The sequence below is a fragment of the Sturnira hondurensis genome, unplaced genomic scaffold (genome assembly GCF_014824575.4).
Source record: "Sturnira hondurensis isolate 20B ecotype Veracruz unplaced genomic scaffold, ASM1482457v3 Scaffold0016273, whole genome shotgun sequence".
In the NCBI taxonomy this organism is placed as follows: Eukaryota; Metazoa; Chordata; class Mammalia; order Chiroptera; family Phyllostomidae; genus Sturnira; species Sturnira hondurensis.
In genome coordinates, this window is record NW_028088904.1 from 1,031,193 (window position 1) to 1,043,660 (window position 12,468).

The window sequence follows — 12,468 nt, forward strand, 5'->3', positions numbered from 1 at the left end:
TCAGAGCTTCCTGGACTTCCTGGAAGTGTATTTCCTTTGCCAGATTGGGGAAGTTCTCCTTTATTATTTGCTCAAATAAGTTTTCTACTTGTTACTCTTCCTCTTCCCCTTCTGGTAACCCTATAATTTAGATGTTGGTAAGTTTGAAGATGTCCTGGAGGTTCCTAAGTTTCTCCTCACTTTTTTTGAATTTTTGCTTTTTTATTCTTTTCTGTTTGGTTGTTTCTTCCTTCCTTCTGGTCCACTCCATTGATTTTAGTTCCAGTTTTGTTTCCATCACTATTGGTTCCCTGTGCATTTCCCTTCATTTTGCTTAGTTTAGCCTTGTTTGTTCCTCTAATTTGTGACTCAAATCAACCAGTTCTGTGAGTATCCTGATCACCAGTATTTTGAACTGTGCATCCGATAGGTTGGTTATCTCTTTGTCACTTAGAAGTATTGGCTCTGGGACTTTGAGCTGTTCTGCTTGAGCCATAATGTTTTGGTCTGTTCATGCCTGTTATGTATGAGAAGTGGAGGCTTAGGTGTTCACCAGGGCGGGTCTACCCAGTCGCTGAGGTGTGACTGGGGGCGGGATCAGAGAGGAAGCAATGGCATTTGTTGGGCTCTTTCTCGGATTTCGGTTCTCCCTGCTGCTTCTCACAAGCAAATTGGGCCCTTCTAGTGCTGGTTCCTGGGTGTGTGGGCTTGTGTACATTCTAGGACTCTGTGGGTCTTCCCAACAAACTCTCCTGTGAGGCTGGGCACCTCTCCTGGCACCTCAACCACTGAAAGTTTTTTCAATCGGTGCTTTTAGGCTTTATTTCCCATTGCTGGGGCCCTGGGTTGCATGGTCTGTCTCACTAACCATTTTTAAACCTGCCTGGTTTATTTGCATGCAAATGTGTGTCTGTGTTCAGCCAGCTGCCTTGCATGCCTCACTGGGTTTGCTCATTTTCTCCCCACACCTGTGTCTGCCAACCACCTCCTCTTTCTGCTGGGACCCCTCTCCACTGGCTGCTGACTCCGTCCCTCTTACCGGTCTGGATGAGTTGTTCATTGTAGGACTTCGGTATAGTTCAATTTTCTGTCTGTTCTGGTTGTGCTTTTGTTTCTAAATCTCTGTTGTCCTTAAATGTGGTTGTGTGAGGAGGTACAGTATTTCCACCTATGCTTCCATCTTGGCTGGAAGAAAGATTGGGGAAGTTTTACTTCATTATTTTTCAGATGAATTTTCCACTTGTTGTTCTTCCTCTTCTTTTCTGGTACCTCTATAATTCAGATGTTGGAATGTTTAAAGATGTCCTGGAGGTTCCTAAGCCTCTCCTCATTTTTCTGAATTCTTGTCTCTTCAGTCTTTTCTGTTTGGTTGTTTCTTTCTTCCTTCTGGTCCACTCCATTGATCTGAGTCCCAGTTTTGTTTTCATCACTATTGGCTCCTTGGGCATTTTGCTTCATTTCACTTAGTGTAGCCTTCATTTGTTCACCTAATTTGCGACAAAAATCAACCCGTTCTGTAAGCATCCCGATGACCAGTGTTTTTCTTAAATATATTTTATTGATTATGCCATTATAGTTGTCCCGTTCCCCCCTTTCATTACCCTCCACCCTGCACACCCCTCCCCCACCATTCCCCCCTTTTGTTCATGTCCATGTGTCACAAGTTCTTTAGATTCTGTATTTCCCGTAGTATTCCTGCCCTCCCCACTGTCTATTTTCTACCTACCATCTATGCTACTTATTATCTGCACTTTCTCCCCCCTTCTCATCCTCTCACTCCCCTGTTGCTAACCCTCCATGTGATCTTTATTTCTGTTGTTCCACTCCTGATCTAGCTGTCCTCTTAGTTTGCTTTTGTTTTAGGTGTGGTTGTTAATAACTGAGTTTGCTGTCTTATCACTGTTAATATTTTTCATCTTTTTTTATATAAGTCCCTTTAACATTTCATATAATAAGGGCTTGGTGATGATGAAGTCCTTGAGTTTGATCTTATCTGAGAAGCACTTTATCTGTCCTTCCATTCTAAATGAAAGCTTTGCTGGATAGAGCAATCTTGGCTGTAGGTCTTTGGATTTCATGACTTGGAATACTTCTTTCTAGCCCCTTTGGACTGTGCATCTGATAGGTTGGCTATCTCTTGGTTGCTTAAAAGTATTGGCTCTGGGGCTTTGATCTGTTCTTCCATTTGAGCCTTTTTTTTTCTGGTCTAGTCACGCCTGTTATGTATGAGAGGCGGAGCCTTAGGTGTTCATCAGGGTGGGTCAACCCAGTCCCTGGGTTGTGACGCTGTGTGTGGGGGCAGGGCCAGAGAGGGAGCAATGGCATTTGTTGGGCTCTCTCTTGGATTTCAGTTCCTTCTGGTGCTTCCCCCAAGCAAATTGGGCCCTTCTGGTGCTGGTACTTGGGTGTGTGGGCTTGTGTACATTCTAGTACCCTGTGGGTCTCTCCAATGAACTCTCCTGTGAGGCTGGGAGTTTCTCCTGGCACCTTGACCCCCAGAAGTGTTTTCATCACTGCTTTTAGTCTTTATTTCCTGACTCTGGGGGCCTGGGTTGTGTAGTCTGTCTCACTACCTGTTTTCGTCTGGTTTATCTGCTTGCAAATGTGTGACAGCCGTCAGCCAACCTCCTTGTGCACCTCACTGGGTCTGCTTGTTGCCACCCTATGCCTGGGGTCTGCCAACTGCCATCTGTGCATCTGGGTCCGCCAGCCACCACTTTTTTCTGCCACAGCCCTTCTCTGCTGGCCACCAACTCTGCCCCTTTTACCAGTCTGGATGAATGATTGTTGGACTTTGGTACAGTTCAATTTTCTGTCAGTTCTGATTGTCTTTTTGTTTCTAAGTTTTTGTTGTCCTTAATTTTGGTTGTGCAAGGAGGCATTGTGTATATCTATGCCTCCATTTTGTCTAGAAGTCCTCCTTTGTCTTTTTTGCTCAATTCTTAACCACTTCCCTCTTAAACCTGACAGCCTTCTCTTTATGAATCCATCTCTATTTTACTTGTTAGTTCAGTTTGTTCATTAGATTCCACACATGAATGGAATCATAGAGTATTTGTCTTTCTTTGCCTGGCTTATTTCACTTAGCATAGTATTTCCAGGTCCATCCACATATATTAAATTTGTATCCTGCTACTTTACTGAATTCATTTATCAGTTCTAGCAGTTTCTTGGTGGAATCCTTGAGGTTCTCTATGGGCAATATCATGTAATCTGCAAATAATGACAGTTTTATGTCTTCCTTCCCAATTTGGATGCCTTTTATTTTTTCTCCTTGTCTGAGAACTATGGCTAAAAGTTGCAGTACTATGTTGAATAAGGGAGGTAAAACAGACATCCCTGTCTCCTTCTAAATTTTGAGGGGAATACCTATAGTTTCTGACCATTGCACATGATGCTGGCAGTGGGTTAGTCATATATGGCCTGATTAGGTTTAGGTATGTTCATTCTATTCCCACTTTGCTCAGAGTATTTATCATAAATGGGTGCTGGATTTTATCAAATGCTTCTTCTGCATCTATTGATTTGATCATGTGATTTTTATCCTTCACTTTTTCTATGTGGTGGATCACACTTACTGATTTGTGAATGTTGTACCTTGAGCTCCTAGAATAAATCCCACTTGATCATGGTGTATGATCTTTTTGATGCATTGATGTATTTGATTTGCTGATATTTGTTGAGGATTTTAGGGATATTGGGATGTGATTTTTTGTAGTATCTTTATTTAGAGTTAGGATAATGTTGATCTCATGAAATGAGCTTGGGAATCTTTCCTCCTCTTGAATTTTATGAAATATGAGAGAAGAAAAGGCATTAGTTCTCAGAATGTTTGGTAAAATTCCCCTATGAAGCTACCTGGTTGAGGGCTTTTGTTTGTTGGAGATTTCTGTGTATGCTTCAATTTGACTCAGTATAATCTATTTAGATTTGCTGGTTCTTCCTGATTTAGTTTTGAAAGATTGTGTGTGTCTAGGAATGTATTCATTTCATCCAGGTTGTCCAATTCCTTGGCATATGGTTATTTGTAATGTTTTCTTACAATGCTTTGTATTTCTTCAGTGTCAGATGTTATTTCTCCTTTTTCATTTCTTATTTTATTTATTTGGGTCCTCTCTCTTTTTTTGTTGATAAGTCTGGCTAAAGGTTTGTTAATTTTGTTTGTCATTTCAAAGAACCAGGTCTTGGATTCATTGATCATTTGTGGTTTTTTTTAGGCTCTATTTCATTTATTCCTTCTCTGATCTTTACCTTTCCTTCCTTCTACTTACTTTGAGGTTTGTTTGTTGTTCTTTTTTATGTACCTTTAAATGTAATGTTAGATCATTTATTTAATTTTTTTTTTGTTTTTTGAAACAAGCCTGTAATGCTATGACTTGTCTTAGGACAATGCTTTCCCATTGTCCCAAAGATTTTGGGTTGTTGTGTTCTCATTTTCATTTGTTACAAAGTGTCTTTTGGTTTCTTTCTTGTACTCATTGTTGACCCATTCATTGTTTAATATCATGATATTTAGCTTCTAGGTCTTTGTGTATTTTTTTAGTTTTCTTCCTGTGATTGATATATAATTTCATAGCCTTATGGTCAAAGAACATGCTTGATATGCTTTCAATTCTTTTAAATTTATGAAGTCTTATTTTGTGTGTATCCTAGAGAATATTCTATGTGCACTTGAGCCAACTTCCCTACAGTTAGTGTTCAGTTGATTATTCAGGATGATTTTTCTACTATTGAGTTGTAATTCCAGTTCCGTCCTGAAAGAAGGTAGTGCAGCTTCCATTTACTCTTCTACCATCTTGGATCCTCAACTTTCTTCTTTTTAAAAGCAATATTTAAGCCAGTGAATGGATAATCACTCACTGCAACTCTGGCCAATGTATATGGATTTATTATTTATTTTATTTTTAATTGTGGTAAAATAAATATAACATAAAAATGTACAGTTTTACACACTTTAAGTGTAACTTTCAGTAGTTATAACTATATTCACAGCATGTTACAAACAATTTTCAGAACTTTTTCATCTTGCAAAACTAAAATTCTACTTATTGAACAACTCCTTAATCCTCCTTTCAAACTCTAGCAACTACCATTCTATTTTATGTCTTCATGAATATAATGACTGTAGATACTGTATATAAGTAGAATAATACAGTGTTTGGTTTTTTGTGACCGGCTTGTTCCACTTAGCATAATGTCCTCAAAGTTTACCAATGTTAGAGCATGTATCCAATTTTTCTTCTTTTAATAGTTGAATAACACTTCCTTGTATGTATACACCACATTTGTTTATCTATTCATTCATTGATGGACATTTGTGCTGCTTCCACTTTTGGCTATCATGAATAGTGTTTCTATGAACATGGGTGTGCAAATATTTAAGCCTTTGCTTTCAATTATTTTGGATATACATCTAGAAGCACTATCATGGGATCATACAGTAATTCCATTTTTAATATTTTGAAGAATGGCCATACTATTTTTCATAGTGCCTGTGTCACTTTACACTCCCACCCATAATTTTGTTTTCATCTTCACCAACACTTGCTATTTTCTGCTTTTTTTGATAGCAGCCTTTCTAATGTGTATGAAATGATAGCTTATTGTGGTTTTGAATTGGACTTCTCTGAATAGTGATGTTGAATGTCTTTTCATATGCTTATTGGTCATTTATATATATATATATTTTAGAGAAATGTCTGTTCAAGTCATTTGCCCATTTTTTAATTGGTTTTTTGGGGGTTTTGTTTGTTTGTTTTCCGTTGTATGAGTTCTTTATATAGTCTAGGTATAAATTCTTTTATGGTTTGCAGATATTTTCTCAAAATCTGAAGGTTGCCTTGTCATTCTATTAATTGTATCTTTTGGTATACAAAGGTGTTAAATTTTGATGTAGTACAATTTATGTATTTTTATTTTTGTTGACTTGTTTTTGGTGACAGATCCAAGAAGTCATTGCCAAATTCAATACATGAAGCTTTCCCCTTATGTTTCTTCTAAGACTTTTACAGATTCTTATCATCAAGCCATTTTAATTTTTGTATAGCATATAAGGTAAGGGTCTAGATTCATTCTTTTGCATATGGATCATCCAGTTTGAATGTGTAAATGCAGTAGATTTTTAGTAAATTTATTAATATTGGATGAAGTTATGTATCCATCACTGTGGGGGCAACTTTCCTCACAAGTTCCCCCATGTGCCACGGATGAGAGTAAACATGACTGAGACATGATGTGATCTGCTTGAGGAGGAGAGGTTGCTAGTTTCCCAGAGGAAAAAGGCCTTGAGCAGTGGCCAGTTTCTCAGGGGAAAAAGACATTGAGCCCCCACCTCCAAGGGCTTTTATTGGGTTGTAATACATAGGAATACAGGATGGCAAGGATCAAACTATAGATAACACTCCAAAGAGATCTGAAGGGTTAGTCTGAGTCAGAGTCTGTCAGGAAAGGTGGTTTTGCAGAAACTTTGGGAGACATACTCATTTCCTGCTCAGACCCTTATCATATGAATGAAAGCACTCTTAGGAGAGCAGATTATCAGAAAGTCTTTGTGATGCCAGATTTTTCCCTGGGACAAGCTCTAGCAAGGCAAGGAGCTGCACCCCTCCCCATCAGGTATTCAGGCTTAAGGGGATTAGAGCCAGGAAGCGCTTCTCCTAGAGGACATGGGGACTGGGACTATGTCAAAGCTGGGGGGCAAGAGTCCATTGCTCTTTGTTGCAGCGCCCTGAGTCCTTCTATGATGGCCTTCCAAATGATCATGTCTGGCCTAGGTTGACCCTCCTCTGAGGGGTCTTACCCATCAGGGACTTCCAACCATGCTTTGCGGGCAGGGAGAAAACTGAGGCAGCATTTGCTACCAGAGATAAGCTTTGCCTCCTGCTGCTTGCATTCCAGGGTTGTCGCTCGCTCATCCTTAGCCACAGGGGGTAGAGTTACAATTCCTGAAACCAGGCAGAGCAGTCCATAACACATCACCATGCTCAGTTTTAGGATATTTTTATCACCTCAAACAGAAACTCTGGACCCTTTAGCTATTACCCTCCACCTATAAAACACCCCCTACCTTAGCCTTATTCAGCTATTAATATACTCTTTGTCTCTATAGATTCTGGACATTTCTTACAAGTGGAATCATATAATTTTACCTTCTTTTACTTTCCATAGTGTTCCAAAGTTTTATTTACAATGTGGCATGCATTATTATTTCATTCATTTTTATGGCTGAATAATATTCCATTGTATGAATATACCACATTTATTTATCCATTCACTTGTTGATTGACATTTGGATTGTTTCCACTTTGGGCTATTATGAATGCAAGTTTTTACATGGAAAAATGTTTTCACTCTTTTTAGGAGTAGATTTGCTGGATGATATGGTAACTTAATTCTTCTTGTATAGATTTTGAATACTAGAGAACTTACTTGCAAGATAATAGAGAACGATCTACAGATTAAGTGTGGTTAAGAAAATATTGTAACTGTTGGTCAACAATGACTGAGATTGAGTAAGGTGCCACAATGATTAGTTACAAATTATTTAAAACAACCACCCAGTAGTACTACTTTATCCTGTTCACATTTCCAAGACAGGTTGTGACATAAAGAGGCTAGGTTAGAGATGATGCAACACAAAAATTTAGAGAGAGAGAAACTAAATAATTGATGTAAGGGATCTTATAATAAAAATGAGGAAAATAAATGAAAAGAAACTGGTGCTTAGCAGTACTTTGATTCCTTTTAGAGTGGGGTATGGTAAACTCTTCAACCTTGAAGGTATTCCAGTTGGCAGAAGGAAAAGGAACATTGCTTGATTCACATAGTCAAATGCTCACAGAGAGGCAGGAGGTAGAATAGGAATGAGGAAGTCCTGAGACACTACATCTGTCATCAGTCAGCATCTTGATTTCTGAGAATTTCCTTGTGACACTTGGCAAGGAACCATGCTTACATTCCAGAATTTCAGTTGCACCTTTGTCTTGTTAATAAATTAGCATTGCGGTTTCCTTCCCAAGTGGGCAATCAAGCAGGATTGTGAGAAATTGCATGTGCAAAAACTTAAGTAAAAACCCTGTAAATGCGACAGCCTGTAACCCTTCAATAGAGAAGGGTCATTCTCTGGTCAGAAATAGCCTACTTGGGCTTAATAAATCTCACTTGCTTTGCTTCTTCACTTATCTTTGTGCAGTCCATTCATTCTTTGTGGCCACCAAGAGTCTGAACCCCATATCCATCTGCAAGAATTTGGTGAGCCAGCCAAGAAATCTTCTTTGGAAATGTCAAAGCAGTAAGATAACTCCTCATTGCCAAGTGGTTGGAGGAGATTTTTGTTCTGTGTCCTTTCTGTTCTATTTTCTGATGCCTTGGGATTCTCTGTCTCCTTGAAGAAAGTTTGCCACTTTCTTCAAGGAATTTGGGTCGGGCAGTTAAGAGCCAAAAGAGGCTCACTGCTTAAAAGACACCCATGTGAGGATTACCTGTTCGTGGATCAGGGAAAGAAGACACTAGGTCCCCTGCCAGGCACAAGACAATATCTAGACAATGAGGCACACTCTAAAACATGACACTGTTCCCTTACCTGTGGCTCTCCATTTAGGACTATTGCAACTCTTGAAAAGGGTTGCTGGGTGCACCTTTCTTCACTATGTCCTCTTGTACTGTCAGCCTCATTTGCAAATCAACCATATTCCCCCTAAAACTTGCTTCACCTGTTGAATTTTGGCTTCTCTATTTGTACTTCCCAGTCTGTCTTTTTTACAACCACAATGCTTGCTGCATTTGCTCTAGTGCTGAACGTAGGTTGAGGCCAGTGGACACTTTCAATCAGTACTATCCTAGAGCAGATGAGGTAGGTTTTTAAAAATCGCAAATTCTCCTTCCACCTCTGCACCCATGAAAAGCAGAGGAAACTAGTTTGAGTTCATTAATATCCCCTTCTGTGACTTTAAAGAAAGGGGCATACCTCTCCTCTTTAAACATCTTTTGCTTTAAACCTGTAGATTCTTGGGACAGGAGAGACCCTGGAGGATTCTCCTCCTGGAGGACCCTGGAGGACCCTGGAGGATAATTGGAGGATTCTTTTCTCATACTCAGGAATAGTCTGTCTGGAACAGTTTTTCTTTTGGTCTTCAGTCTTTTCAGGAAATGTTTCCAATGACTGGTACAGTTTCCTCCCCACAACTTGTTGCAGGAGTCCAACTTACCTGAGCTCTTTGTGAGGCAGACCATGTCCAATTTAACTGAAGCCTTTAAGTTAGATGCCAGGAAAGACAGGAAAGACCATGGCAACTGTAGTTTTCTGCCCTCCAGTATACCCAAGCCTTTGTGTTGCCAGAGATGTTTGATAGTGTAGAATGGTGAGATAATGGAGGATGCCCTGTACCCACTAGAGTACTCCTTAGGCAAATGAAGGGGGAAACCTCTAGGGAGCCAGGGAATTCCACTCTCTTTTTCTTTTCCCTAGGCACACCTCAGGCAAGATGGGTAATACACCTTCTATCCCCTCAGGATCCCCATTGAGATACATCCTCAGAAATTGGGAAAAACTTGATCCTGAAAATCTCAAGAAAAAGAGGTTAACTTTCTTTTGAAATCCAGCTTGGCCTCAGTATAAACTGGAAGTTTGGCCTGAAAATGGAAGCAACAACCACAACATACTCCACTTAGACCTGTTTTGTAAAAGGTTAGGCAAATGGCCAGAGGTTCCCTATGATCAAGACTTTATGGCTCTATGTTGCAGTCTAGCCCTTTGTTTCAGGCCAAGGGAGGCAGCCCCACTGGGGGTCAACAACAACCCCCATCTGTCTCTCAGGGGGGAACCAAGTAGGCTCCAAGGTCCTACTAAAGCCTCTGCTCTCATCTCAGAGGAATTAACCTCTCTTCCACCCTACTCTCCGATATATTCCAGATTACCAGCTGAGAAGAAACCTAGTCCAGTGGGGCACACTTGGAGCAGAGCCTCACACCTCCCTACCACTCCTGTCCTCCTGCCTTTGTGGGAAGTAGCAGCTACAGAAGCCCTATTCAGGTACATGTACACTTTTCAATAACGGACCTGCAGCAGCGCAAAGATGGATTAGGAAACTTCTCCAAGGATCCCTCACACTTCATTAGTAACTTCCAAACCTTAATCCTTGCATTTGATATGTCCTGGAGAGACCTTTATATAATTCTGACCACCTCTTCCTCTCCACAAGAAAAGCGACAAATTTGGGAAGAGGCCTGCAAACATGTAGACCAATTATATGCTCAGAACCCCAATGATGTAGGATCTGCAGCTTAGGCAGTCCCAGATCAGGACCCTGAATGGGACTGTGATACAGTGGGAGGAGAAAAAAGTAAAAGTATCATGATGCAGTGCTTATTGGCTGGAAAAAACTATTAAAAAACAGTGAATTATGATAAAATCATAGAAATAACACAAGGAAAGGAGAACTCTGTTTTCTTCCACAACTGAGTAATGGAGACATTCCAGAAATACATTAATCTAGATCCATCCTCTCTGGAGGGCCAAGTATTAATATTGATGGGACAATACTTTATCATCCAGCCAGCCCCTGATATTCACAGAAAGCTTCAGAAATTACAAATGGGCCCACAAACACCTGTGGTGCAGCTGATATTGTCTTCTCAGTCTTTAACATTTGTGATTTGGAGGAAAAGCAGGCCAAGTTAATACTGCTTGCTCTTCGCAGCACAATTGTCAATGCCCAGCTGCCTCAGTGTAATGCAGGAAAGTCACAAAAATGCCAAGGGCAAAAAGACCAAACATACTTTAAGCACAAATGCCCTGGACACTGGGCAAGGAATTGCACTAGGCCAACCCCAGAGCCAGGTCTCGTGTACAAAGGTACAAATACTGATCCTTGGCACTGGAAGGTAGAGTGGAAAGTGGTCATTACTTAAGGCCATGGCACCACTTGAGGGCTGAGGGTGTCTGGGGAGAAGGTTGGCTCCAGCCTACACTAGCATCTTGGTCTCTACCAAGGAACCCTGGTGACCCTTGATGTGGCAGGTAAGAAAATTAATTTTTTTACTGATACTGGCTACTTACTCTGTCCTTAGTTCTTCAGTGGACATCTCTCCTCTAAGTCAATTAATATTATGGGGGTTGAAGGAAAATCTCAGACTTGTTTTTATACACTCCCCCTGTAACTTGTCAATATGCAAGACAAATTTTTAAAAATTCTGTTCTAATTATTCCACAATGTCTCATCCCATTGCTGGGGTGAGAACTTTTGGCCAGATAAGGGGCCATTTTGAAGTTTCAGGAGGTCCTAGTTAAGATCTTTAAAATTATGTTAGCCAATCAAAGTACACTAGAAAACAGCATCCTGGAACAAATTTTACAAAAAGTGGGTCCCCTAGTGTGGGATTCTGGAGTTCCTGTAAAAGCCAAGACTTCCCAACCAGATCAAATTTGCTTAAAGCCTGGGATGGCCTATCCTTATGGGAAAAAATATCCCATCAAGCAGGTGGCCCAAGAAAGGTTTCAGCCCATCATAGAGAACATGGACTGCGAGTACCCTGTCAATCCCACTGCAATATTCCAATTCTCCCCATTCTTAAGCCAATAGGGGAGCACAAATTGGTCCAGGAATTAAGATAAGTTAACAAAGCTGTTGTCCCCTACCTCCTTTTATAGTCAACCCTTACACCACAGTCACCTAAATATGAGACCATACTCAGTTTTAGACTTAGAAAATGCCTTCTTTTGCATTCCTATCCACCCAGATTCCCAATACCTGTTTGCATTTGAGAGGACAGACCCCAAAACAATGACCCATCAGCAATATACCAGGATGGTATTACCACAAAAGTTTAAAGATAGCACTTATCTGTTTGCAGGAGCATTAGAAAAAGGTCTAAGGGAATTGGAATTACAAGAGGGAACCATCTTACAACATGTAGATAATATCCTAGTCTGCAACCCCTCAAAGGAAGCCCCCGTTTGGAACACCATCCAAACTCTGATGATATCAATTCTCCAAGAAAAAGAACCAAATTACCAGACAAAAACAAACTATTTAAGATATATCCTAACCCTAGGATCTAGACAACTATCACAAGGAAGAATAAAAGCAATCACTGAACTAACCACCACCTGCTACCAAACAACAGCTTTGCTCTTTCTTAAGAATGGCTGGATTTTGCAGAATTTGGATGCCAAGCTTTGGACTAATTGCAAAACCTTTACACAAAGCTATTAAGGGACCAGACACTGAACCCATTATATGGGGGAAGGAAGATGATCAGGATTTTAATAAAATCAAGCAGGCCCTAGTCAAGGCCCTGGCCCTAGGCATCCCTGATTTAAACAAACCTTTCTCTTTATACATAGCAGAGAAGTGGGGAATGGCCTTAGTAAGGGTATTAGTCCAATGACTAAGAAATGAGCCTTGACCCGTTGCATATTTTTCTAAAAAGCTAGACAATGTAGCAACTGAGTGGTCTTCATGTCTAAGAGCAGTTTGCAGCCACAGCCAT